Below are 26183 nucleotides of genomic sequence, written 5' to 3'. Positions count from 1 at the left end.
TTTCCCCTCCAAGTCACTCACCATCCTGACTTGGAAATATATCTCCGTTCTTTCACTGCTGCTGGGTCAAAATCCTGGAATTCCATCCCTAACAGCATTGTGCATCAACCCACAGCAGGAGGACTGCAGCGGTTCAAAACGGGAGCTCATCACCACCCTCTCAAGTGCAACTAGGGATGGGCAAGAAATGCTGGCCAGCCAGCAACACCACATCCCACAAATGAATGAATTATACCAGCTCAGACTGAAGTTGCTACCTGAATTAAAACAGTCTTAGCCATCTGGAGGAATGCCCAACACTGGAAGAGGATTGTCAATGATGTTCTCTACTCTGCCAGGATAAGTTTCATCATCTTTTTGATACCTCATACACGTACCCACCTAACGCCAAGGCTCATGGTCTATCACTCTCACTATTTCCTGCAACATCTTCCCCACTTCCCCTCATACTCCAACTGTTGACACCACAAAGTCTGCATGCACTCTGCGCTGTCTATTCAATTTTTCAGGGCACTTCCCCACTGCACCAATGGCAACAAATGTGCCACTCACATTTGCCTTCCATAATACCCGTCTCGCTTACATCCCATGAGGAAAACAGCCCAAAATACACCAGAAAGACTCAATGGGCCTTGTGATGCCTGCCAGTCTGCTTCTCATCCCTTATGATGAGAGGATCCTGGCTCTGACTGTCCCAAGCAGGGCCTGCCCTTTATTTGCTGTGTGGACACCCAAGTGAGGGCCATTCCCCGTTGATCCCAGTTGCAAAAACACTGAACTCAGATTCAGGTATAAACCATCCCAATCAATTAGACCATTAGTGCTGGTGCCAGTAGCCCATAATCTGGAGCTCACTTCTCCCACACAAGTGTCTGAACCACCTATTTAACTCATTTAAGTACCCTATACCAAATTTCATGTAGCTCGGGTAATAAACTGATGATTATTACATTTGAGGTTTTGCTTTTTAGCTTAGTGCCCAGGTAGTCATATTCAATATTCGGAAAATCTTTCCTAATTCTGCCTAGGGCATTGGTCAGTATCTGAATCATAATCACTGGATCCTCCTCCTCTTCATTGTTGTTTGAACAAAATCCTGGATTTTAGTGTCCTTCAACTAGCCTTACCTATGTCCTGTATAGCTGCAACATGATGTCCCAACTCCTATAGTCAATGTTCTGACCAATGAAGGCAAGCTTGCCAAATGCCTCCTTCACAACCCTGTCTACCTGCAATTCTACTTTCAAGGAACTATGCACCTGCACCCCTAGGTCTTCTGTTTGGCAACACTCTCCAGGGCCTTACCGGATGGTGTGAATAGTCTTTTTCCTTGGGGGGGGTAGTCTAAAACCAGAGGGCATATATCTAAGCTGAGAGGGAAAGATTTAAAAACGACCTGAGGGTTAACATTTTCAGGCAGAAGGTGATGCGTATATGGAATGAGCTGACAGGTGAAGTAGTGGATGCAGGTACAATTGCAACATTTTAAAGGTATCTGGAAGGGTATACGAATAGGAATATGGGACTCAGTCAGATTGGGATGCCTCGTCGGCACAGACATGTTGGACAGATGTGTCTGTTTCTATGCTGTACGAATCTATGACTATGACTTCCTTCCTAACAGTACCGTTAGTGTCTCTCCACTCCAAACACCACTGCAATTCAGAAAAGCAGCTCACTTTCATTTTGTCCAGGGCAATTATGTACGAGTAATAAATGCTGGTCTAGCCAATGATGGCTCCATTCCATAATTTTTTAAAGATTAGCATCAACTCTATGCAAATAAACCAGAAAACAACTGCAATCAGCAATTATTAATGATTTACAAATAAAAAGAAAAACTAACAAGCAGGTTCATTTCATCCTTTTCCACTCACCTCCGTGAAATAGCTTTATGTGGAATATGTTTAGACTTTTATTTTTCATTCAAACAATGCCTCTACACAATCCTTTGAACTGGGATTGCTAAGGAGGTGGTGAGGTAGTGGTAATTTCCCTGAGCTAGTAATCCAAAACCCCTGGCTAATGTGCGAGGACTTTGGAAATAGAGGCATATTGGACTCAAAATATCAACTGTTTCTCTCTCCACAGATGGTGCTAAACCTGCTGAGTTTCTACAGTGTTCTTTAGATTTGTTAATGTTCTGGGAATATGCATGCTATTCCCACTATGACAGCTAATTTGAATTCAATAAAAGAAATCTGGAATAAAAAGCTAATTGATGGGTGACTGTGAAGTCATTGTTATTGTGAATATTTAGGGAAGGAAATCTGCCACCATTACCTGGTCTGCCCTATGTATGACTTGAGAGCCACGGCAACGTGGATGGATTTTAAGCTTTTCTCTAGGCAAAAAAAAATGCTGGTCTGGCTGGTGTTACTCATTTCCCCTGGATAAATAAAAGAAGTCTCCAGTTATTAAATAAAAGCAAGCAATTACCAATTTCAACCCTGGACTCATAAGAAGAGCTGTTGTGTGGGTTAATGAATAAGCTGGGTGAATGTCAAATGAAAATGTTGTGCTGGGCTCCTCGAAGTCAGGGCTTCTCAAGGTGTGGGGTTGGGAACCAAAATGGGGTGGCCAGCTGAAAGTTTGAGGTCCCGAGCTTGAAGGGAGCAACAGCCGTCATACAGTTCCCATCCACTCATAATACCTGAGTTCCTACTCTAACAGGATCCAGCACTCATAACCACCCTACTCTACTCTTACAGTTCTTACTGCAGGATGGCAACTGTTTCCAAGCCTTGATATGGAGCCACAGTGGGATAAAATTTGAGAAGCACTGGACTAAGCCTTCGTGCCTCCATCCTCACACTTTTCTTGGAGGTGGCTTTGGAAGAGATCAGAGCAGAGGTTTTCCAGTGGAACTGAGATTTTATTCAAGGGGCTTCTACCCATTCGTGGCTGCAAATTCTCAGGAAGGAAGAAATGCATTCCAAAGTGCAAGATCGAGCAGTGGGACAAACCCATGATTTCACCACATTTAGATATACACTTGATAATGTGACAACCTCTTCAAGAAGGGGAGTAGAGACAACCCTGGTAATTATAGACCAGTGAACCTTACCTCAGTTGTTGGTAAAGTGTCGGAAAAGGTTATAAGGCATAGGACTTATAATCATCTAGAAAAGAATAAATTGATTAGGGATAGTCAGCACGGTTTTGTGAAGGGAAGGTCGTGCCTCACAAACCTTACTGAGTTCTTTGGGAAGGTGACCAAACAGGTAGATGAGAGTAAACAGGTTGATGTGGTGTATATGGATTTCAGCAAGGCGTTCGATAAGGTTCCCCACAATAGGCTATTGTACAAAATGCGGAGGAATGGAATTGTGGGAATATAGCAGTTTGGATCGGAAATTGGCTTGCTGAAAGAAGCCACAGGGTGGTAGTTGATGGGAAATGTTCATCCTGGAGACCAGTTACTAGTGGTGTACCACAAGGGTCGGTGTTGGGTCCACTACTGTTTGTCATTTTTATAAATGACCTGGATGAGGGTGTAGAAGGATGGGTTAGTAAATTTGCAGACGACACTAAGTTTGGTGGAGTTGTGGATAGTGACGAAGGATGCTGTAGGTTGCAGAGGCCATAGATAAGCTGCAGAGCTGGGCTGAGAGGTGGCAAATGGAGTTTAATGCAGACAAGTGTGAGGTGATGCACTTTGGTAGGAGTAACCAGAAGGCAAAGTACAGGGTTAATGTTAAGATTCTTAGTAGATGAGCAGAGAGATGAGCAGATCTCGGTGTCCATGTACACAGATCCTTGAAAGTTGCCACCCAGGTTGACAGGGCTGTTAAGAAGGCGTACAGTGTTTTAGCTTTTATTAATAGAGGGATCGAGTTCCGGAACCAAGAGGTTATGGTAAAGCTGTACAAAACTCTGGTGCGGCCGCACTTGGAGTATTGTGTACAGTTCTGGTCACTGCATTATAAGAAGGATGTGGAAGCTTTGGAAAGGGTGCAGAGGAGATTTACTAGGATGTTGCCTGGTATGGAGGGAAGGTCTTACGAGGAAAGGCTGAGGGACTTGAGGCTGTTTTCATTAGAGAGAAGAAGGTTGAGAGGTGACTTAATTGAAACATATAAAATAATCAGAGGGTTAGATAGGGTGGATAGGGAGAGCCTTTTTCCTAGGATGGTGACGGCAAGCACGAGGGGGCATAGCTTTAAATTAAGGGGTGAAAGATATAGGACAGATGTCAGAGGTAGTTTCTTTACTCAGAGAGTAGTAAGGGAATGGAATGCTTTGCCTGCAACGGTAGTAGATTCGCCAACTTTAGGTACATTTAAGTCATCATTGGACGAGTATATGGACGTACATGGAACAGTGTAGGTTAGATGGGCTTCAGATCGGTATGACAGGTCGGCACAACATCAAGGGCCGAAGGGCCTGTACTGTGCTGTAATGTTCTGTTCTATGTTCTATGTAATCAGAGGCTCCTATCTACCTTGTGAGCGGGTAAAGAACATTTCTGGTGGTGACGAACTGTAGACCATTGTCTTCAGCCATTTTACTTTTCTAAGTTGTTCAGAGCTTTTGCATGAAGATATGCCCACCCACTTCCACAACCTGCTCATTGTCCTTAACTATGGGGTCATCTTGGAAGTAGCTGCTTAATTCTGAAAGGCAGGTACTGTGATTGCTAATGGGGACTAGGACCCGAAAGTGGTCCTGTTGAAAATTCTGAACATCTGGAAAGTTCATCTCCTTCCCATAGTTGAATGATGACATACATTGACGCAGCGCTAGAAAACCATACAATTACTGACATATCAGTTGGATTCTACAAAGGTAGCCATGTGTTTTCATTCTGAATGCATGACGAGTTTGGAAGAATTGATAACTCTTCCTCCTCTTTATCTTACGATCATCTGAAACTGGCACAAATGGAAATGATGTGCTAATCAAATATTAACCACACCATTACAGCAGACTCATTAGGTAATGTAAAGTTGCATTGTTACAGCCTTTTCAGCACCATCACCTCTTTCTCGCACAATTTATTTGAAAACAAAATGTATCTGGGAATTAAGAAAAGTTAAAGGGGAAAAAACAAGTGATAAACAATTCTCCTTGCAATGGCAGATTGCCGCTTCATATTCTATTCAGCCTCACAGACCAATTTTTAAAAAACTTCTCACTTACTAGAACATGGTTTTATTGCTTAGCTATGACATCTCACTGCAATAATTTAGCTGGTTTAACTTATCTCAGTGACTAGAACACAGTTCCAAAGCTGAGCTAACATATTTAACTTAATGTAGTACAATCCATTGTTTGGTTATTGTATCTCACTACAATTCACAATGTTTCCTGGGTATAAGTTACTGTGACTAATGCTTGGCTAGTGTGCCTCAATGTTTCTCCCACTTCCAAGTCAGAAGGTATTATGCTCAAGACCCACTCCAGGCACTTGAGCACAAATATCCAGGCTGAAGTTTTAACACAGTATTGATGGAATGTTGGAAGTGCCACCTATTAGACAAGACTTTAAAACAAGGACTTATTCTCGCATGCTTGACAGGAGATCCCTTGGGACCATTCGGAGAAGAACAGAGGAGTTTACCTTGGTGTCCTGCACAACCTTTATACCTCAGCCAATATTCTAAAAGTAAAATAGGAGAGGTGGCCAAACCATATCTTCCATGGGAAATTAGCGATTGTATTAGATCCAAGGAAGAGGCATACAAATTGGCTAGAGAAAACAACATATGTCAGGAGTGATCAGGGGAAAGACTAGGTTTGGCAAAGGAGGACAAAGGGGTTGACTAAGAAAGGGAAAATAGAGTAAGCTTGAGGAGAACATAAAAATTGACTATAAAAGTTTCTGTAGATGTGTGAAGACAAGAAGATTGGTGAAAACAAATATCTTACTGTCTCTTACTGTCGGAAACTGAGGGATTTATGATGGGAGTGCAAAGAAGCATTTGACCAGCTAAATGTATATTTTGGTTTGGTGTTCACCATTGAGACTTTGCTTGATCAGGAGCCAACATAGGTCAGCCTGCACATGAATGCTAGAGGAGGGTAACTCTGTTGAAAATTAGGAAATGGAGAGAGGAGTTTTAGGCTAGTTCATGTTTGTAGACACTGGCCAATAGAACATTGGAATAGTGGAGTCCAGAATTGGACACTGCTGACTATATACTGGAGCATTATTGTGAAAAAAGGAGATATAGTATCAAAGGTTTTCACTGTGGACTCATCAGGACAGAATCACAAGAATTTCAAATTTCAAAGGGAACAATAGTTTACGAGAAGAGAGTGTTGGTTGACAAATAAATTCTGGTCAATAAAGGTGTTGCCATGGAGAATGCATCAGGGAATAGTTAACAAGCAAATGTTTACTTGATTATACCAGGCAAGTCAGTTGTGATTAGTCATGACATTAGTATGGGGATTGGCTGCCCCATGCTGTTGTTTAGTTGAAAAGGTGCAATGTAATAAAATATGTTATACACTTACAGTATAACTTTTACTTTTACACAGCCCCACAACTGCATAGTTTATTTCATAATGACAGGTTCCTTCTGTTTTTATACTGTATGTGACTTGCATTAACACGCCCTCTCTCATTGAGCAAGGTCATATAATTTACACTAGTTAACTGTGAAAAAACCTTCCAAGTTGTAGGTTTGGATGAAATAAATTCAGTAGTATAATTAATGCTTATTTTGAAGGAATAAAATGCTTCCCAGCAGAGTTAATATCAAAATGTAGCACCTATTTTGTAAAAATAAAATTAAACCTCTTTTAGTACTATGCTGTACTTGCATCCAAATGCTAGGTTCAAGATTAAAATGCATGGTGCCTCATTCTTTGAAGATCCAGAAAGGATTACATTCATCTCTTCTGTAAATTCAGTGCCACAGTCAGAACCACCACCAGCATTAATAAACAGTCATATTTATCTGGGCCATAGTCTGGTGGAGAATTCATTGCAGCATTATGTGATATGGTGCTGAAACAGGAGACTTTCCCTTTGTGTAAGGATGATAAAGTTTAGCCGCTTGTGAACTTTGGGCCTGATAAAAGTGGTGTCTGTCGGGGAGCTTCATTTTTCACTGGGCCATCTGCATTCATTCAAGGGAAGCTGGGTCTTTTCTGACCACTCGTTAATCAGTGAGAGGTTGATAGAACTTTCCCTTGATGAGCAAGAAAAGACGAAAGAAACCAAGATTTAATTTACTTCATCCGGGGTCAAATGTCAATCTTGGCGTAAACAACATAACTGAGAAGGCAGTATACAGAAGCATTGAGATCACGTTTGTATCTAAAGAACCATTGCCCCATTTGTTATTATCTATTTTGTTATCATTTATTTGTCGTTCTTCTAGTTTGTGAGTAAATCATTCTGAACATTGTTATTTTTCTCTTTGGTTAGTTCTGACACTGTTTCCCTACACTTATCATTTGTTTGGGCTGAATCTATCATTTTTCATGAAGGCACATTGCTCCCCTTTTAATAGTTTTTATTTTTCAAGGCAGTGGATACATTTATTTTATGGCTGCATTTCAATTTTTTGAATAATTTGTTTTCAGAGCCTCAAAGTTTTGCTTCCTCTGTAATTGCTCCATGGCAGTATTGTACTTTAACTATGTGTGTCTCACACACATTTAATCCAATCTCAATAATAATTTTAATGTAGGAAAAATTCCAAGACCCTTCACAGCCACAATTATCGAACAAAATTTCGTATTGGGATTCTTAAGGATATGTTAGGAAAGATGACCAAAAGCTTGATTAAAGGGTAGATTTTAAGGAAATCCTTAAATGATGAGAGAGACATAACAAGATAGATAAGTTTAGGGAGGGAAACCCAGACTTTACGGCCTGGGCACCTGAAGGCATGAGAACCAGTGGTGGAGAGATGAAAACGGGAAGGTACAGTTCAGAGACTAGTATTGGAGGAGTTCAGAGATTGTGGTTTGATTTGGGGAAGGTGGGTGGTTTAGGGCTGAAGAAGATATATACAGAGATAGAAAGGAGTGAAGGCATTCAAGTGCGAGGATAAGGATTTTAAAATGGTGGCACTGCTTAATAGGGGAACTGAAACTCAGTATATATCCAGGCAAGCTGCTAACATTGCCTAAATGTTTTCTTTTAAATACAAACAGGTGCAATGATGAGATTGTAGAGTAAACAGGCAAAACACATATTACTTATCCTAAAAGTTTTTTGTAGGCATTAAAGTGCTGGTTAAAACTTTTCATATAGCAGTGCTAGCTGAAAAGAAATGTTCAGGACGACAATGGCATGAATTGATCTATTTTTACGTCGCTGATGAACATCCCCATTGATCAAGATTTTCCTAATCCCCACTGACCAAACTGTCTGGTAAATGAAAAATACATGATTCAGTGTTAATTTTGTTTTACAAAACTGAGGCTGTTTGCGAGGAGCCAGCTTACTGATAAGATAACAGTGAACCCCGTTGAACAATTGCAATAGAGGAATAACCAAAGATGCACTCAATAAACACCAAGAACCATTAAAGGATTAGAATCTCCCTGATAGAACTCCTGATTAAGTAAATGGAAAGTGGTGGTGCACAGTAAATCACTAACTTGACGGGCTATTATTCTTGGGATCATGTCAGGCTTTACTAAGCTCTGTACCGATCCAGCATAGTTTCTTACAAACATGCGCTCGGTGTTAAAAGGTTAGTCTTTGATTGACAACTTGCCATTAACCACTTTTCTACAGAGGTCATTAGAAAGTTGATAATTTCAGTGTTAAAAGAAAACCATTCATTCACGCAGCAATTGTGTGTATCACACTATCTTTGATAGATTGAAGATCTGATATTCAAATTGTTGACTGAACAAGAAGAGGCCATTTATTTAAGGCACTATCATATTGTAAAACCAAGTACATTCAATTAACTGGTTCTTTTGAGTGCTGATTGGCCTAAGACCTGCCAAATATGGCACCAGAAATGCTGAAGGAGCAGACTGGGGTCCATTATAAGGCAAATGTAAACCTCAGGTAGGTACTGAGAGGGAAGGAGATACAATGTTGAGCCAGGATGACTGCAAGAGAGGCCCCCAGCATCAGGTGTGGAAGGGGTAGTTGGCACAGTATAAAATAAAAAAGTTCACACACGTGGCAAGTTTAGGGAACTTTGGATAATGAGAGATATTGTGAGCCTAACCAAAAAGAAAACGCAAGCATTTATCAAGGCTTGGAGGCTGGGAATACATGAAGCAAGGCTGTAATACAAGGAAAGTCAAAAGAAACTTAAGCAAGGAGTCAGGAGGGCTAAAAGGAGTCATGAAAAGTCATTGGCCAACAGGATTAAGGAAAATCCTAATGCTTTTTATACATCGAGAAAGAGTAAGAGGGTAGCCAGGCAGAGGGTTGGCCCACTCAAGGACAGGGAAGGGAATTTATGCGTGGAGCCAGGGGAAATGGGAGGGGTGTTAAATGAGTACTTCATGTCAGTATTCACCATACAGAAGGACTCAGTGCATGATGAACCTGGGGGAGGGTGTGCAGATGGTTTGGGTCATGTTGAGATCAAAAGTGAAGAGGTATTGGGGGCCCTGAAAAACATTAAGGTATACAAGTCCCCAGGGCCTGATAGGATATATCCCAGAATACTGAGAGAGGCAAGGGAGGAAATTGCTGGGCCTTGAGGGAAATCTTTGTATCCTCACTGGCTGCAGTGGAGGTCCCAGAGGATTGGAGAATAGCCAGTGTTGTTCCTTTGTTTAAGAAAGGTGGCAAGGAAAATCCAGCTAATTAAAGGCTGGTGAACCTTTTGTCAGTGGTAGCGAAATTATTGGAAAGGATGCTTCGAGACAGGATTTTCTCCCATCTGGAAATCAATGGACGTATTAGTGAGAGGTAACATGGTTTTGTGAAGGGGAGGGCATGTCTCACTACCTTGGTTGAGACTTTTGAGGAAACGACTGAAGATGATTGAAGAGGGTAGGGCAGTGAATGTTGTCCACGTAGACTTCAGTAAGGCCTTTGACAAGGCGCTTCATAGCAGGCTGATACAGAAGGTAAAGTCACACAGAGTCAGAGGTGGGCTTGCAAGGTGGATAAAAAAATGGCTCGGTAATAGAAGACAGAGCATAGCAGTGGAAAGGTGTGTTTCTGAATGGAAGGCTGTGATTAATGATGTTCCTCAGGGATCAGTGTTGGGGCCTTTGCTGTTTGTAATATATGTAAATGATTTGGAGGAGAATGTAACTGGTCTGATTAGTAAGCTTGCCGATGGCAGGAAGGTTGGTGGATTTGCGGATAGCAATGAGGAGCGTCAAAGGATACAGCAGGATATAGATCGCTTGGTGACTTGGGCAGAGAGATGGCAGATAGAATTTTATCCAGAAGAATGTGAGGTAATGCATTTTGGAACGTCTAATCCAGATGGAAAATATACAGTAAATGGTAGAACCCTTCAGAGTACCGATAGGCAGAGGGATCTGGGTGTATAGGTACACAGGTCACTGAAAGTGGCAATGCAGGTAGAGAAGGTAGTCAACAAGGCATACGGCATGTTTGCCTTCATAGGCCGGGGCACTGAGTTTAAAAATTGGCAGGTAATTTTGCAACTTTATAGAACCTTAGTTGGGCCGTATTTGGAATACTGTGTTCATTTCTGGTTGCCACACTGCCAGAAAGATGCGGTGGCTTTGAAGCGAGTACAGAAAAGATTTACCAGGGTAACAAAGTGTAGAGCTGGATGAGCACAGCAGGCCAAGCAGCATCTTAGAAGCACAAAGCTGACATTTCGGGCCTAGACCTCCCAGGGTGTTGCCTGGTATGGAGGGCATTAGCTATGAGTAGAGGTTGGAGAAACTTGGGCTGTTTTCACTGGAACAACAGAGGTTGAGGGGGCTCTGATAGAGGTCGACAAGATTATGAAGGGCGTGGACAGACTGAACAGTCAGAAGCTTTTTCCCAGGGTGCAAGAGTCAGTTACTAGGGGCCATGGGTGTAAGGTGCGAGGGGCAAGGTTTAAAGGTGATGCATAAGGCAGGTTTTTTATGCAGAGGAAGGTGGGAGCCTGAAACTCGCTGCTGGGGGAGATAGTGGAAGCAGATGCTATAGTGACTTTTAAAGGGCGTTGTGACAAATATATGAATATAAATTTAGGGATACGGTACCCGGAAGGGATAGGGGGTTTTAGGTGTGATGGACAGCATGCCGGTACAGGCTTGAAGAGCCGAAGGGCCTGTTCCTGTACTGTAATTTTCTTTGTTCTTCGTTCTTGTTCTTCGTACATCTTTGGGCCTTTTCTCGAAGACCTGCAAATCTCATTAACAAGTGGCTCTTTTAGCCAATGCTCCTATTAGGGATGAGTCTCTTTGCCCAGTGGTCCCTTTAACTAGTGGTCTCATTAATCAATAACTTCTGTAAGAATTGCTGCCTTAACTGATCTAGAGCCAAGAGATCCATTCAGAAATTATGTGTTATTAACGCTGCTGAGTCGCTGTTGCATAGATTAAGCTTATATCGCCTTGAAAATAGAACATGAAGGGATACTGGAACTTGGTGTTTCAGATAATTAAAAGATTTGATAGGATTAACCGAGATTAACTATTTCCACTCATATGTGCATCCGGAACAAGTAGGCACAACTTTACCATCAGAGACAGGCCCTTTGAGGGTGATGCTGGGAATCACTTCTTCACACTGAGGGTAGTGGATGTTGGAATTGTCTCCCCAAAAACAGTTGTTGAGGGAGGAGGTTCAATTGAAAATGTGAAAATTGGGATTGAAATAGTTTTCTTAGACAGGGATTTTGATGGCTATGAAACTAAAGTATTTAGATGCAGTTAAGATAATTGAATAGTAGAACAGGCTAGAGGAGCTGAATGGCATCATTCTGTTGCTATAATTCTACGTTGAATTAGCTTCATTGTCACATGTACTCACATGATTATAGTGAAAAGTTTACAAGTCACCATTTATGGTGCCACGGTACCCAGGTACAGATTCTTCAGTACATGTTCTTGAGAAAGAAAATTAGAAAAATAAGGAAGCGAAAAGTCCAGCATTACAAATTGTAGGAATAAATTAGAAAATATGGAAATAAAATTTTCAGGACAACTATCCTTCCAACCCAGTCCATGTTGGCACACTGCCTTCAGTCCATGCAGGGTCTTAACTACAGAATGTGTCTTGAGGCTGGCAGACTGCTTTGGAATCACCTTGAGGCCAGAAGTCCACCTTGAGGCCACACTGGGCTGAAACATTGCTGTGGTCAGCTGACAGACCACCATGCCGTGCCAAGAGACTGTCATGTCTTATGAAATACAGTTTTCCAAATGCAAATTTATCAATAAAATAGATTCTTTAAGTAGAAATGAGTCAATTTAATAGAGTACCACATGTATTTCATATTAATAAGAAATGTTTTATTGGGTAAAATCTGATTTTCTATCTATTTAGATATCTCATAAATATTCCCCTCAGTCAGCAGCCTGAGCAGAAACATGAAGTGTTTAAACTAGATACTAACTCAACTGACATGAGGGAGGGAAAAGCCTTCTTTTACATCTTCACACAGTTGAGAATCACAAGCATTTTTTGCCACACTACACTTCCACCATGGTGTACCATGCAATGACTTCACCCACTGACAGACTGAGAGTGCAGTGCAAGTGCAGACAAGAGGCAGCTGGCCAGGTTGGTTTGTGTTGGCAAGGGGCTGGGCTTGGGAGCAGACAGTTCCTGTGTGAGATGCTGACTATGCTTCAAACAGTGGAGAGAGTCATTACTGTAAAGAAAAGAGAATATTAATTGCTCACATCAATTACAAGCAGCTGGGTGACTGGGGAGAGCTGAGAGCAAGGAATGCTTCAAGAATTTCTGCCGTGAGTTTTTGTTGTCTTTGCAATGTTTTCTCAATGAAAATTGCTGACAGGGTGCCAGTTTTCTCTTTTGCTTGCACTCTCCCTTCTTCTTGTTTTTAAAGGAATCATATCTCTCAGACTTGTTTTATATGTCTTTTATTACAAAATATTACTTCAGACCTAGCATTTTTTGAACTACAGTCAGGTTAACAACAGACTTCTGGTTTCTTTCAAGAATCCAAGGACCCCATTACCTCTCCTGAGCTGTGTTTTCTTCTTAAATGCTGCATTTCATTAACTTGATATTCTTTGACATTTTCCAATTTATTTCCAAAATACAGTAGTGAGGAACTGGCATGTGTCCTCAGCTTGCGTTACAGTGAAAGCAATGAGACAGTGCACAAATAAAGTGCAGGGAAATGTAAACTCATATAAAAGTTTCACAGGGTTACATGTTTTATAGACACTAAAAATGTTTATCTTGTTTTCAGTTTCAAATGGTATTACATCAAGATTTATCAAATCACAACTGCCAAAACTGCAAAGAGCACAAACTCTGGGATCAGCTAAGCTGAATGGCATATTTCTATGCTGTTCATTTTATGCATAAATATGCAGTTGATTTAGAGGATAGAAGCCCTAAATTATGGGGAACAATATCAAAGTCGATGTTTCACCATAGCACTTAAATTACAGTTTCTGTACACTAAAAACATCTGCAAGATATTTTTCGTCACCTGCCCAGGAAATTGAAGGTCTCTCAGGACAAGCTCTTTGTCTTCAACAGGAAAGTCGGAGGCTTATGGCCTGGATTTTACACTCCTATATTATTCTGTTCAAATCAATTGGTTAAAAAGAGCAAAGAGAGCATGGGGGTCACTCCCCACCCTCCAAGCTGTTCTTCCTCTTTGCCACTTCCGATCTGGCATCAAACCTTTCGTTATTCCCCTCAAACCATTCTCTACACTTTACACTCTGGGATCCACTCTGTCTTCATCCAGGCCTTACTTGCAGTCCAACTGAGTTCTGCCGCAGCCAGAGCTGCTGGCCAATATCCAAGCATAGGAGTATACAAATGAATTTGTAAAAGAAAAAAAAAGCATAACATGAGTTAAAAACTGAAGCCACTCTTACTTTCATGTGCCTACCTATTAAAGGTAATATAGGGGTTATTTTAAGTAATTCTGTGCCCGTTGAGAAACCCACAGGATCAGATTAAATGCCAGCTTTACACAATGCCAACTCACACTCCATTGAATTCAGTGGAGCATAAAATCTGGCCATTTATTGTGCTTCATTATGCCAGATCACTAACCAGTTAATTCAAAATTTCTGAGATGGTAGGAGCTGCAGATGCTGGAGAATCTGAGATAACAAGGTATAGAGCTGGATGAACACAGCAGGCCAAGCAGCATCAGACGAGCGGGAAGGCTATGTTTCAGGCCTAGACCCTTCTTCAGAAAATTCAATATTTCTCCTTTGTGCTGCAAAGGTCTGTTAAACTCTTTGTCCTTAATCTATCCTGACTCATAATGGAAGCTATTTAATTCATTGTTCCTCCCCTTGCTCTATATAGTGAAAAGACCCATCACTGCCACTGAAACTATGTTTGCAAAGGCTATTTGGTAGAAAATACTTGCCAGGGACACCTCATCTTACGAATAAATGTTTGGAAAACATAAGTTCAAAGTCAATTCTCTGCAACAGTGTTAAACTCACCACATAATAAATCCCAATTTACTCATATACTTTATCCCAAATTATTATTCTCTGATAGAAACCTAATATTTATTTGAATGATTCAGCATTAACTATTGCTTTCCTCTGAACCCTTTTCCATGGTCTTCTTCCAGGCAGTAGGGGATTCTATGATTGTATTTTCCTCTTCTTTACGAAAATATATTTTCCACAGAACAGCTTGAACTTATAAAGTTGCGTTCTTATCAGTCATTCTGCTATCACCTCTCTATTTTCCCTGAGTGTTCTCTAATGCACCCTATGTGGACTGGTAATTTCCAATACTTTTCTTCTCATTGTGGTCCTTCCTTACAAACATCTTCACTCACCTTTTAATCCTTTTGATACTTATTAAGAATCACTGTTATTATCTTCACAGGATGAGATGGCATCTTTGTCTCTAGCTGGTCCCCTCCAATGTTTGACCACCCCATTACTTCTCAAATGGTTTGAAAAATCTTCACTATTTCCCTTACCCTGATCAACTGGCTTCTTTCCTCAAATTTCTTCACACTTATTTTGTTTTGCCTCTGAGACTTCTCATTGTCTTCTATTTTCTATAGTTTATTAAATCCCTCCGATATCTGAAGTAATCTGTTTTTCCCCTTTATTCTTGATCGGAATGTATGTAACCTGCACCTAAATCATTTATATCTAAATGCTTTCTATATCTAGGTCAGTGGTTAATTCATCCTGTGTTAGATCTTACTTCATCCTCCTGAAAGTAGCCAATTTTTGATCCTGCTGTTTTATCTTTAAACCTGCTTTCTCTTAGAACTATTTCCAACATGCATCTTATTAGGCCGCAGCCGAATTTCCCTTGTGATACCACTATGCTTCGGGTCACTTGCCAGTAGTGCATCAATACATTGGGCCAGGGTCAGCCCTGCATCCTTTCTTGATGGACATTTAACATACAAAGGAAACAGCACTGGAGATGATCTGTTTTTAGTGCTAAGTTCTCTGTGTGCAGAAATCATCCTTTGTGTCTTTTGCACCATTTAATCCACTTTGAATTTTCAATACAGGAGCAGATTGCATTTAATTTCTTAAAATTACCCATTTTCCCATATTAATTTCTATGATGAAATTGTGCCTTTAATATAGTTACGTCTGACTTTTCTCCTTCTCTCTCCTTTCTGAAAACGTTGTAATCTGGAACACTTAATTCCCAGTCTCGCCCTATCGCAAGCCAAGTTTCTGTCAAGGTTATACCATCAAGTCCCTCCATTCTACTTAATCCACTTAAGTTAAACCTATCTTTCTAATGATTTCCATATTTGCAAGTAACTGCTACAATCCTGCCACTTCAGAATTCTCCTCTTCTTTTTCATTTTCTTCACTTTTTACTTTCTTCTTAACTTGGCTTACATTCCCTGAAATATATCTGTCCACATCTGCATGGGCTTGGTCTTTTAGAATGCCTTGTCCCTTAATTATACTTGTTCTAAGCAGGCAAGGGAGGGGTCAATACATAGAATTTTCCAGGCTCCAAAAACAATTAGCTTCATGACATCTCGGTAAGTAATCTGTTTATAAAACAGAACTACCCAAAGAAAGTACAGTCCTATCTTCCTCATGAACATTTCACAACCTCAGGACCAAAGCATTTTGCAGCCAATGAAGTGCTTTCAAAGTGCACTTATTGCTGTAAGAATAATTTCTACTATGTCAAGAAGCATCAAAATCAATTTGCATGCAATTAGCTCCCACACATAGCAAAGAAAAATGAAAAGGTGATCTTCTATTTAGTCATGATGTTGAAGGACAAATATTGTTGAGGCCTCCAGGTAAAACTTTTCTTTTCCTGGAGAATCTGAAAGTCTTTTCCAACTACATCAGAAACCGGATGGAATATCAGCTTAACATCTGATTTGAAAGCGAACATTCTTATCATTGTAGCATTGTTGTGAGAGTGTTGGACAAAACTTTTGTGCTCAGATATTTGCAGTCAGACTTGAACGCCCAAAGTTCAGACTAAGAACACTGTCCACTGAGTCACTCCTAATGTGTGTAAATTTTGTCAAGATTATTGAAAGCCTTCCTTTCAGTCTACCAGCAGTCATTCAATGTCCAACTGAAACCTGCACAAATTTCAGCAGATGTTTGTTAGAGGAAGTGTTCAAGAGAACAAAGAATTATCTGACTAAACTGAAACACCTCATGAGTCAAAGGTTAAACACAGTAGTGATTTTATTCAAAGAACATTCTGGAATCATATTGCATCAGCTGATCTGCCACTGACTGAGTATCAGGGACATGTGCAATTGAATCTATGCAAGTTATATCGGCTACAACATCCAAGAAAAAAATGACAGAAGAGGAGCTAGAATTCTTGGAAGTTCCTGCTACTAGTTAAGAATGGAGTGGCATATTTGTTAGTACTACTGCCTCACAATGGTAGGGACCTGGGTTCAATTCCACCCTCAGGCAACTGCCTGTGTGGAGGTTGCACATTCTCCTAGTGTCTGTGTGGGTTTCCTCCAGGCGCTCCAGTTTTCTCCCATGGTCCACAGATGTGCAGTTTAAGTGGATTGGCCATGCCAAATTACCTAGAGTGTCCAGTGTCTAGATGGATTAACCATGGGAAATGCAGGATGATAGGGTAAGGATGTTGGGTCTGGTTATGATGCCCTTCAGAGGGTCAGTGTGGACTGCATGGCCTGCTTCCGCACCATAGGGATTTGATGAACGTTATTGAAGTGGAATTCCTGACTACCTAATCAATGGATATCACTTTTAGTAGCCAATATTAACACATTAGGATTGGCATGTCAATGGTACCCACTTGCAGCTGCAGGAAAGATTATCCCACTAGTGGATACTTGGAGGCCATTCAGGGGTCAGAGAAATAGTATCTGTGAAGAATCTTCAGTTCCTATGAGAGTTATGTTATTTGATACAGAAAGGTAGTAATTGCTAACTTCTGACAAGCCCTAGAGATTTGGCTTTCAGCTGGCATGAGGTCTTTTACAGTTGTCAAGATTGAGAAACTCACTGGAATACCTTGAGAAATGGGTCAAGCTCATCTCCTGAAGACAATGGCAGCTTATGGGTGCTTCTGTATATAGACCTTCCCCTGGCAAATTATGTTTGAGGACAATATAGGGAAAAAGGAATGCATCCTTTTATCGGTGCCTGACTTTCATCCTCAGTTGGAAGGATTGGATAGTGTATGGAAAATGAAAATTCAATGCATCTCCTATCAATTGAGAACAAGCTACTCCATAAATTCATAACTATGGAATCTGCATAAGGTCATAGAATAATTTTGTTATGGAAGGAGGCCATTTAGGTATTGGAATTCGTACTGATTCTCCAGTCACACTTAAAGAGTCCTCTGCTTTTTGAACCATCGGTCAATGGGAGCAATTTCACTTTAAGTGCTCTGTCCAAACGTGATAACATATTGAATGAACCTACTCTCAACCAACTCTTTTCTAAGGAGAACAACTTCAGCTTCTCAATCTACCCTTACCAATGAAATTCCTCATCTCTAGAATCATTCTCATAAATCTGGATATGTTTCTGTAGTGTCTCCACTGGAGGCACAATGTAATTACAGCATGACATGCCCATTTGAGCAGCTTCTATTACAAACGTGAACACTGGAATCTTTAATGGGAAATTGCTAACAGGAAATTTCATCAGATATTACAATTGAAAAAGTGTTATATGTTGTTCAAATCGCTTAAACTGTTGGATTCTGTATCGGTTAAATTTTGGAGTAATCCTTTACCTTGCTAAACAGAATCTCCTTAATAAATGGACTGATTGGATGAAACACAGTGACAGTCTATTGTTTTCTTTTAATGATAATTAATCTGCACAGTAATTCAATTTTAAGTAAATGTCAGAGGCTTTAATTAAGGAATGAATTAATCATTTTAAACGTATGATGCCAGAAGGCATTTCATCACTCAAAATCTGGGAAATCTGGGACTTGCTCTCTGTCCCAAAACGTTGTTGAGACTGAGACCATTAATTGAACTTTTCAAAATTAGGATTCATAGATCTTTGTCAGGTTACAATATTAAGAGTTCCAGAACCAAGACAAGTTGATGAAGCTAAAATATAGATCAGCCAAGGTCAAAATCAATGGTGGAACAGCCTTAAGCGGCTAAATATCCTAACCTGTTTTCAATGTTCCTTTCCTGATCAATGAAAGCTACAGTTTTCCATTCAATATAGAAATCCAAACAATGCAGTGTATTTTGTTCACATGCTAAATACTAAAGCGCAGGTTTTTGTATGATTATCAATATTATTTAGTGACCTCTGCATTGACTTCCTGTTTTTTGTGATTATCCAAACTTTAACACAAGGCATTCAATCCTACTAGTTTTTCTGCCCAAGTCCATTCTCCACGTACACTGCTTCATCAAATTCTATCATCATAGGGCTATAGGGCTAAGGCACCCCCTTAAAGACACCTGAGGTGCTATTCACCTCAGCTACTCCATTTGACAATAGGTTTCACTGTCTAAAACTGGGCTTCCTAAACTGGGGGCTCAAGACACTAAGTGGGGTCACTAGCGTAAATTTTGGGTTCAACTTCCCTACCCTTGCTTTAACATGTTTCCTTTGCCCTCAAGCACTGCTCACTGGGGGCAAGGTGTGCCAGTTTCCAGAGCCACGAAATGGGGTCACAGTAAGAAAATGTTTGGGAAGCATTGGTCTAAAGACTCTGAGTAAAACAATATTTTTATTGAATTCTATTTGTGCATTTTTTTTCAGTTTAAGTAAAAATAGTCTCTTGATGCTAGGAATGTTGCATAAATCATACATTTCTGGGCAAGGAAAGTAGAAATGAGCTCTTCTCAACATCATACCAAGTTATATAAAAATGTCAGTTTTTATATAACATCTGTTGAGGGAATTCTGTGTCATTTGAATGAACAATTTTTTTGAACTCCTTCTCACACTAAACACTACTCAGCTGACACCCCAAGATGACTAAACATATGTGATGGAGTGCCATTTAGATCAGACTGTAAATCTTTCCTAGATAATGGGAACTGCAGATGCTGGAGATTCCAAGATAATAAAATGTGAGGCTGGATGAACACAGCAGGCCAAGCAGCATCTCAGGAGCACAAAAGCTGACGTTTCGGGCCTAGACCCTTCTGAAGGGTCTAGGCCCGAAACGTCAGCTTTTGTGCTCCTGAGATGCTGCTTGGCCTGCTGTGTTCATCCAGCCTCACATTTTATTATCCTGTAAATCTTTCCTATTCATTTGAGTGCCTTCGCCAGTGATGACTTGATTTTGGCCTACCAGTTTTAAAGGTAAAGATTAAACCCCACGACTAGAATTCTTTGTCAACATTGAACATCTCAGTGATAATTTTGCCTCCATGAAATTTCAATAAAAGGTATGAGAGACAACACAGAATAATGAAAAGATAACAGAATATTTTAAAACTGAAGATCATTAGGACTAAAAAAATTAGGATGCCATAGGGTTCAATAAGCCTGCTCTGCCATTTAATAAAAGCATGGTTGACTTGAAATTGTGAATTGAAGTCCCATTCCACCCATTCAAGCACATAATCTAGGTTGGTATTTCAGTGCAGATATGAAGGAATTCTGCACTCTGAGAAGTGCAGTCTTTTGGATTAGCTGTTAAACCCAAGATCTGTCTGCTCTCTCTAATGATTGTGAAAGATCACTTGGCAACATTTTAATGAGGAAGGGAGTTCTAATCTGTATTCTAGACAATATTTACCCCTTAGCTAACAACTAACAAATAATTTCACTGTTATTGCATTGTTGGTGTTGAATGTTTGCTGCAGCCAAATTGGTTGCCATGTTTCCATGCGTTACAATGTTGATTGTTAACTGCAATGGGCTATCTTGTGGTCATGAAAGACACTTTATAAATACAAGCCTTCTTTCCCTGTACAATCTTGTGCACTTGTAAACTATGTGGCAAATGCAGTTCATTACTTTTAACTCATGTTTTTGACCATGTCTCAAGTTGTTGACAGTTGTGACTTTGACTTTGCCATGCCAAAGTATTTGACCAACATTTTCCACACTTCCTTGAGTAAACAGATTGCCAATTTGCAGATGATGATCATAAGATGGCAGAAGAATTCAATTAGTAATTAATATGTAATTAAGGATATAGGGGAGCAGGGGAATCCTGAAGTAGTTGAGAACGAGATGCTTGGCAGCATGACTGACAAAAGCAAATTAGATTAGAGAACCTACAGTGTGGAAACAGGCCATTTGGCCCAACAAGTCCACACCGCCCCTTGAAGCATCCCACCCAGACCTATCCCCCTATAACCCACACACCCCTGAACACTACAGGCAATTTAGCATGGCCAATCCACCTAGCCTGCAAATCTTTGGACTGTGGGAGGAAACCAGAGCACCCGGAGGAAACCCATGGAGACACAGGGAGAATGTGCAAACTCCACACAGACAGTTGCCCGAGGCTGGAATTGAACCTGGGTCCTTGGTGCTGTGAGGCTGCAGTGCTAATCACTGAGCAACCGTGCCGCCCAAATATTCAGATAAGTTAGGTAGAAGAAAGTCAAAGTGCCACAGCTGAATGAAAAATGTTCTAGACTTCTGAAGCAGGCAATTGCAATACCTCATAAATTAAACTTCTGGGCTATATTGAGCATGGATCTGCATCAAAGACTGGCGATGGACCAAAGTAGAACATTTTACAAACGAGAGATACAGATAATCTGTATAGTTACAAATCAGTTGATTTAGCACCAGTGGTAGATAACCTTTTGGTAAAGTTGAAAAAGAAATCAAAATAGTTAGTTCAAGTTTGAAAATCTGCTTTTGGTCATCAGATCTAAGAACTTTCAATGCAGTTCAATGTCAAATGTTGTTTCATTGTGCTCCTGTGAAGGACATTCGATGTTTTACACTAAAGTTGCAATAGAGACTCAAGTTTTTATATACAAACATACAAACAAGAAACAAAAGTAGGCCATTCAGTCCTTCAAGTCTGCTTTGCTATTCAATAAAGTTTTGGTGATCTGATTTTAATCTCAACATTTCATTCCTATACCACCCCCCGCCTCCCCGATAACCTTTTATCCTCTTGGTAATCAAGAATCTATCTACCACTGGCCTCAAAAATACTTAAAGATTCTGCATCTACTGCCTTTTGAGGAAGATAAATCTAAAGACACGCAATCCTCTGGAAGAAAAGATGTTTTCGCATCTCCTCTTTAAATCGGCAGAGGAATGTAGGAACAGGCATAGGCCATTCATCCCTTCCAACCTATCCCACTATTCAATGCGATCACAGCTGATTGAACAACCCAATGTCTTCTACTCTCCACATCTTTATCACCCTATACACCACCGGTAATCAGAAATATACCAATCTCTACCTTAAACGTTCTCAAAGAAAAATGTCTACAACCCTTCATTGCATGGAATTTGAAAGGTTCATAATGCTATGACTGAAATAATTTGAGATAACAAGGTGTAGAGCTGGATGAATACAACAGGCCAAGCAGCATCAGAGGACCAGGAAGGCTGATGTTTTGGGCCTAGACCCTTCTTTAGAAAGACCTTTCTGAAGAAGGGTCCAGGCCTGAAATGTCAGCCTTCCTGCTCCTCTGATGCTGCTTGGCCTGCTGTGTTCATCCAGCTCTACACCTTGTTATATCAGATTCTCCAGCATCTGCAGTTCCTACTATCAGTGAAATAATTTCACCGTTTAAGTGTCATTCCACATACATTTAAGTGGTGTTGCCTTGTTTTAGACTTCACGACCAGGGGAAATATCTTGGTTGCATTTACCTGTCTCTTTGTTTAAGTATTTGTAGGTTTCAATGACATCACACGTCATTCTTTGAAATTCCAGAATATCTAGAACGGGTTTGCTGAACATTTGTTGCACTCCCTCTCTGACAATAATATCTTCCCTGAGACAAGGAGACCAAAATTGTATGCAGAGCTCCAGGTGTGGCCTAACCAAGCTCTTAAACACATTAATTTTTCAAGGAATTCATTCTCGAAGTGATTTAAGTTCTCTTGGATCCAAGTTGGCTGATTATTTCTATGTTGGCAGGTTTAAACTGGTTTTATCCTTTCTAGCCTCTGTCAACCTCCCTTGTAGTCTCCTTCTCCCAACCCCTTCTATCTGTGGTTACCTCCACTCTCAAAGCCTCTTCTCCCCTGGCATAAGATCCACTTCTTCCCTTCCATAGAAGGCCACTTTTATGTTTCCCCATTCTTCTCCCTCTTACACCTGTTATACACCATCCCCTTGTGCCTCCTTTCTTTTTTCTCCACTTGGGAGCCCCCTCCTTCTTCTCCTCAATGCATACCCTATCTTCATCCACATCCTTGTTGCTTGCTTCGCTGCCCAACCCCCAACAGCCCTGACTTGGTCAACAGCAAACCCTCCTCCCCCTACCCCCACGATCTGAGGGCCAGATTTGATCAATGGAAGAGTATAGGCCAGGTGGTGTGGAGATGGAAAGGAGAGTGGAGGAGAGAGGGGAGTGAGGAATGGTTGGAAGGATGTGGAGAGGAGCATTTGAGGAGGGGAGATGAGGAGAGGATGAGCAAGAAGGGGAGAATGCACAATGGAGGGGAAGCAGGAGGGGGAGGGGACTGAGGTAGAATGAGAGTGGACCAGGAAGAGAATGGGGAAAGGAAAGAGATGAGGAAGAGGAGAAGAGGGAGGGGAATGAAGATCAGACGAGAGCAGGGAGAAGGGACAGAGGGATTGTAAAGGGGACAGAAGTCGTTGGCAAACACAAGGACACCTCAAGCTAGAGGTATCATCTGAAGGCATTTTCTTTAAAGATTCAAATGTAGCCACAGCTGACAAGCCATCAATATTGACAAAGAGTGCACCCTCAGATTGGATCGCAGCCACAGCAATGACTTCCTGTTCCTTGCACCAGCAGGATGGGGCAATATAAAGAAACTATCAATGACCCCCACCTTGGTGCTAGGATAATATCACCGGGCAATAACTTGGTTTCAGGGTGGGGTTGGGGAGGGTGGTGGGGGAGAATGATCCTGGCTGCGTCTCTAATATGCTCCCATATCGTACTTAAATGGTCCTAATTAGTTGATGACTCATATCAGATGGACAACTCATCTAAATACACCTCTAGCAAAATCACTGAGAGTTGGATTGTATTATCAGCTTTTCAAAAGCAAACAAGGCTGCTAACGCAGAGAAAACATATTTACTGGGGTGCCAAGTACTAATGAAGGATTACAAAAGCTCATGACAGATATTCACTTTCCAATGACCCAAAACACCTAAGGCCCCTTTGCAGTTTGGACACGTTTTCAGCAATTCACCCTCTGACTCTCTTCTATGAGGCTGCTATGATTCCCTTTATAACCTCTTGCAGATTCTCGAACTGGGGAAACAGTGCCTCAGCTTTTACCCAGTCAAGTCCTCTCAGAATATTCTGTATTTCAGTTTAGCACATTACAATCTGATCAGAATGTGCAAGTGCAGAATCCCGCAGTGCATGAATGTTCCTGAACCTCAGCTGTTGATGTAATGTGGAAACACATGACATAGAATGCTAGGAAAATGAATTATAAAACTATTTTACTTTGGTTAATTTTGCACATGTTGATAACAATGTGCATATTTATATTGGAGGTGAAGAGATTTAAAAGAAACAATATGCATTTTTAGACATAATGCACAGGGATGTAATTTCTGGAAAATATGGATTCAGATTGTTAATGAGGGTATCATATTAAAATGTTTATGTTTGAATTCTTCAGCAATATTTTATCTCAAAATTTGCAGCAAAATCATAATTTTGATGATTGCTTGCCTTCTTTGCATATTGCTGTGTAATAATTAATATCTTTACATAGGAAAATGTTTGATTTCTAGCACAGAAAAAGGCATTTTAGCCCAACTGGTCTATGCTGTTGTTTATGGTTTCCAGGGGCCTCTTCCCATTTTTCTTCATTCTGCCCTATCAGCAGATCCTTCTATTCATGTTTTCCCTCCTTGGCTGGCTTTCCCTTAAGTGCATCTTAGTGATTACTGCACTGCTCATTTTAATATTTAACTTAAGTAAACTGTGAAATGTTCTCACTTTTCATCATGTAACTCTGAGTTTGATAAGTATATAAAGATTCTCACAGTTTTAAAATCTGGCACGATAAGGATGGAGCCTTGAACATTTTCCCATGCATACTGATCTTGGCTCTAATCCACACTTTCCTATCCAATCCTGTAATAGTAATATTTTCCTTTTTTCATTTAGCAGATCATCACTCTACCACTGTGGAATTGCTCTTCCCTGCGAAGTCTTCTGTAACGTCTTCACCACTCAGGTAAAGGAATAAAAAGGAAAATTTAACCAGTCATTTTAGCTGAATCATGTTGTTGGAATTTGTTCACGAAAGGCTGATTATTGTTTACAGTTTCTTTCAGTCATAATTTCATTGGTGTACCAACTCAAGGTCTGGTGAACGGAGGTGAGCAGAAACATATAGCCAGGAAGCATCTAGACTACTTAGGGATTGCCTTGTGATTAGATGTTAAATCATGTCTAATTGTATTTTCTGATGCATCATTTTTGATTTTGAAAAATTTTGCTTAAATAATGTTTCTTTCTATAGAATCTACGTGAGCTTTTTAGTTTCATTTGCCTTTGTTTTATGGCTTTTAAATATTGACTTGCTAATATCAGCGTTCAAACTGGGAAGTAAATTTAGAAACTATGGGTCATTGGAATGTGTACCTCGATACAAGCCCTTTGTAATCGTCTGTTGGTATTCGGTACCCTGTGGAGTATTCCCCTGTATTGTGCCAATTGTTGCAGATGTTCACTGGGTGTGTGCGAATGATTGTTGCAAGCAATTTACTTTGTACAGTCCCATTAGGGTTGCCAAACCTCCAGGATTATCCTGGAAATTTAGAATTTAAAGACCAATTTCTGGATGTGTTGCCAAGAATTCCCCGGGGTAGAGATCAGAGGCATGTTAAAAAGAAAGCTGCATTTTCTTTGTACATTACTATTTATTCATTATGAAAATATTAACGATGAAGGATAAACCAGTCTGACAAGTGCAGTAATGGGAAATGAGGGTAGGGGCAATCAGGGATAATGGAGGTAAAAGAGGTGGGGGAGTGACATTGCTAATCAGGGATGGTATCACAGCTGCAGAAAGGGAAGTCAAGGAGGTGGGTTTCTCCACTGAGTCAGTCTGGGTGGAAGTCAGAAACAGGAAAGGAGCAGTCACTTTATTGGGAGTTTTCTATAGACTCCCCAGTAGCAACAGAGACACTGAGGAACAGATTGGGAGACAGATTTTGGAAAGGTACAGAAGTAATAGGGGTGTTGCCACGGGCGTCTTCAAATTCTTTAATATAGACTGGAACCTCCTAAGTGCAAATAGTTTGGAGGGACCAGATTTGTCAGGTGTTCCCAGGAAGATTGTCTGACTCAATATGCAGATAGGCCGACGAGAGGGGAAGCATATTAGATTTGGTGCTTGGCAATGAACCAGGCCAGGTGTCTGATCTCTCGGTGATAGTGATCACAACTCCCTGACTTTTACTACAGTCACATAGAGGGATAGGAGCAGGCTGTATTGGAAAGTATTTAATTGGGGGAGAGGGAATTACAATGTTATTAGGCAAGAACTACAGAGCACCAATT

At 40.6% G+C, this 26183-nt stretch overlaps 1 protein-coding gene across 1 annotated transcript in view; it reads left to right on the top strand.

Moving 5' to 3' along the window:
- Window positions 1-12791: 12791 nt before the first annotated feature.
- The window catches only part of LOC125459383 (uncharacterized), a 131684-nt gene continuing 118292 nt past the window's right edge, over window positions 12792-26183 (top strand). The window contains exons 1-2 of the mRNA XM_048545789.2: window positions 12792-12828; window positions 24786-24852. The gene's annotated coding sequence lies outside the window, so the exon portion shown is untranslated. The remainder of the gene's footprint in view (window positions 12829-24785; window positions 24853-26183) is intronic.

The sequence above is a fragment of the Stegostoma tigrinum genome, chromosome 17, assembly GCF_030684315.1.
Source record: "Stegostoma tigrinum isolate sSteTig4 chromosome 17, sSteTig4.hap1, whole genome shotgun sequence".
Classification (NCBI taxonomy): Eukaryota; Metazoa; Chordata; class Chondrichthyes; order Orectolobiformes; family Stegostomatidae; genus Stegostoma; species Stegostoma tigrinum.
This window is presented reverse-complemented; position numbering and strand designations above follow the sequence as displayed.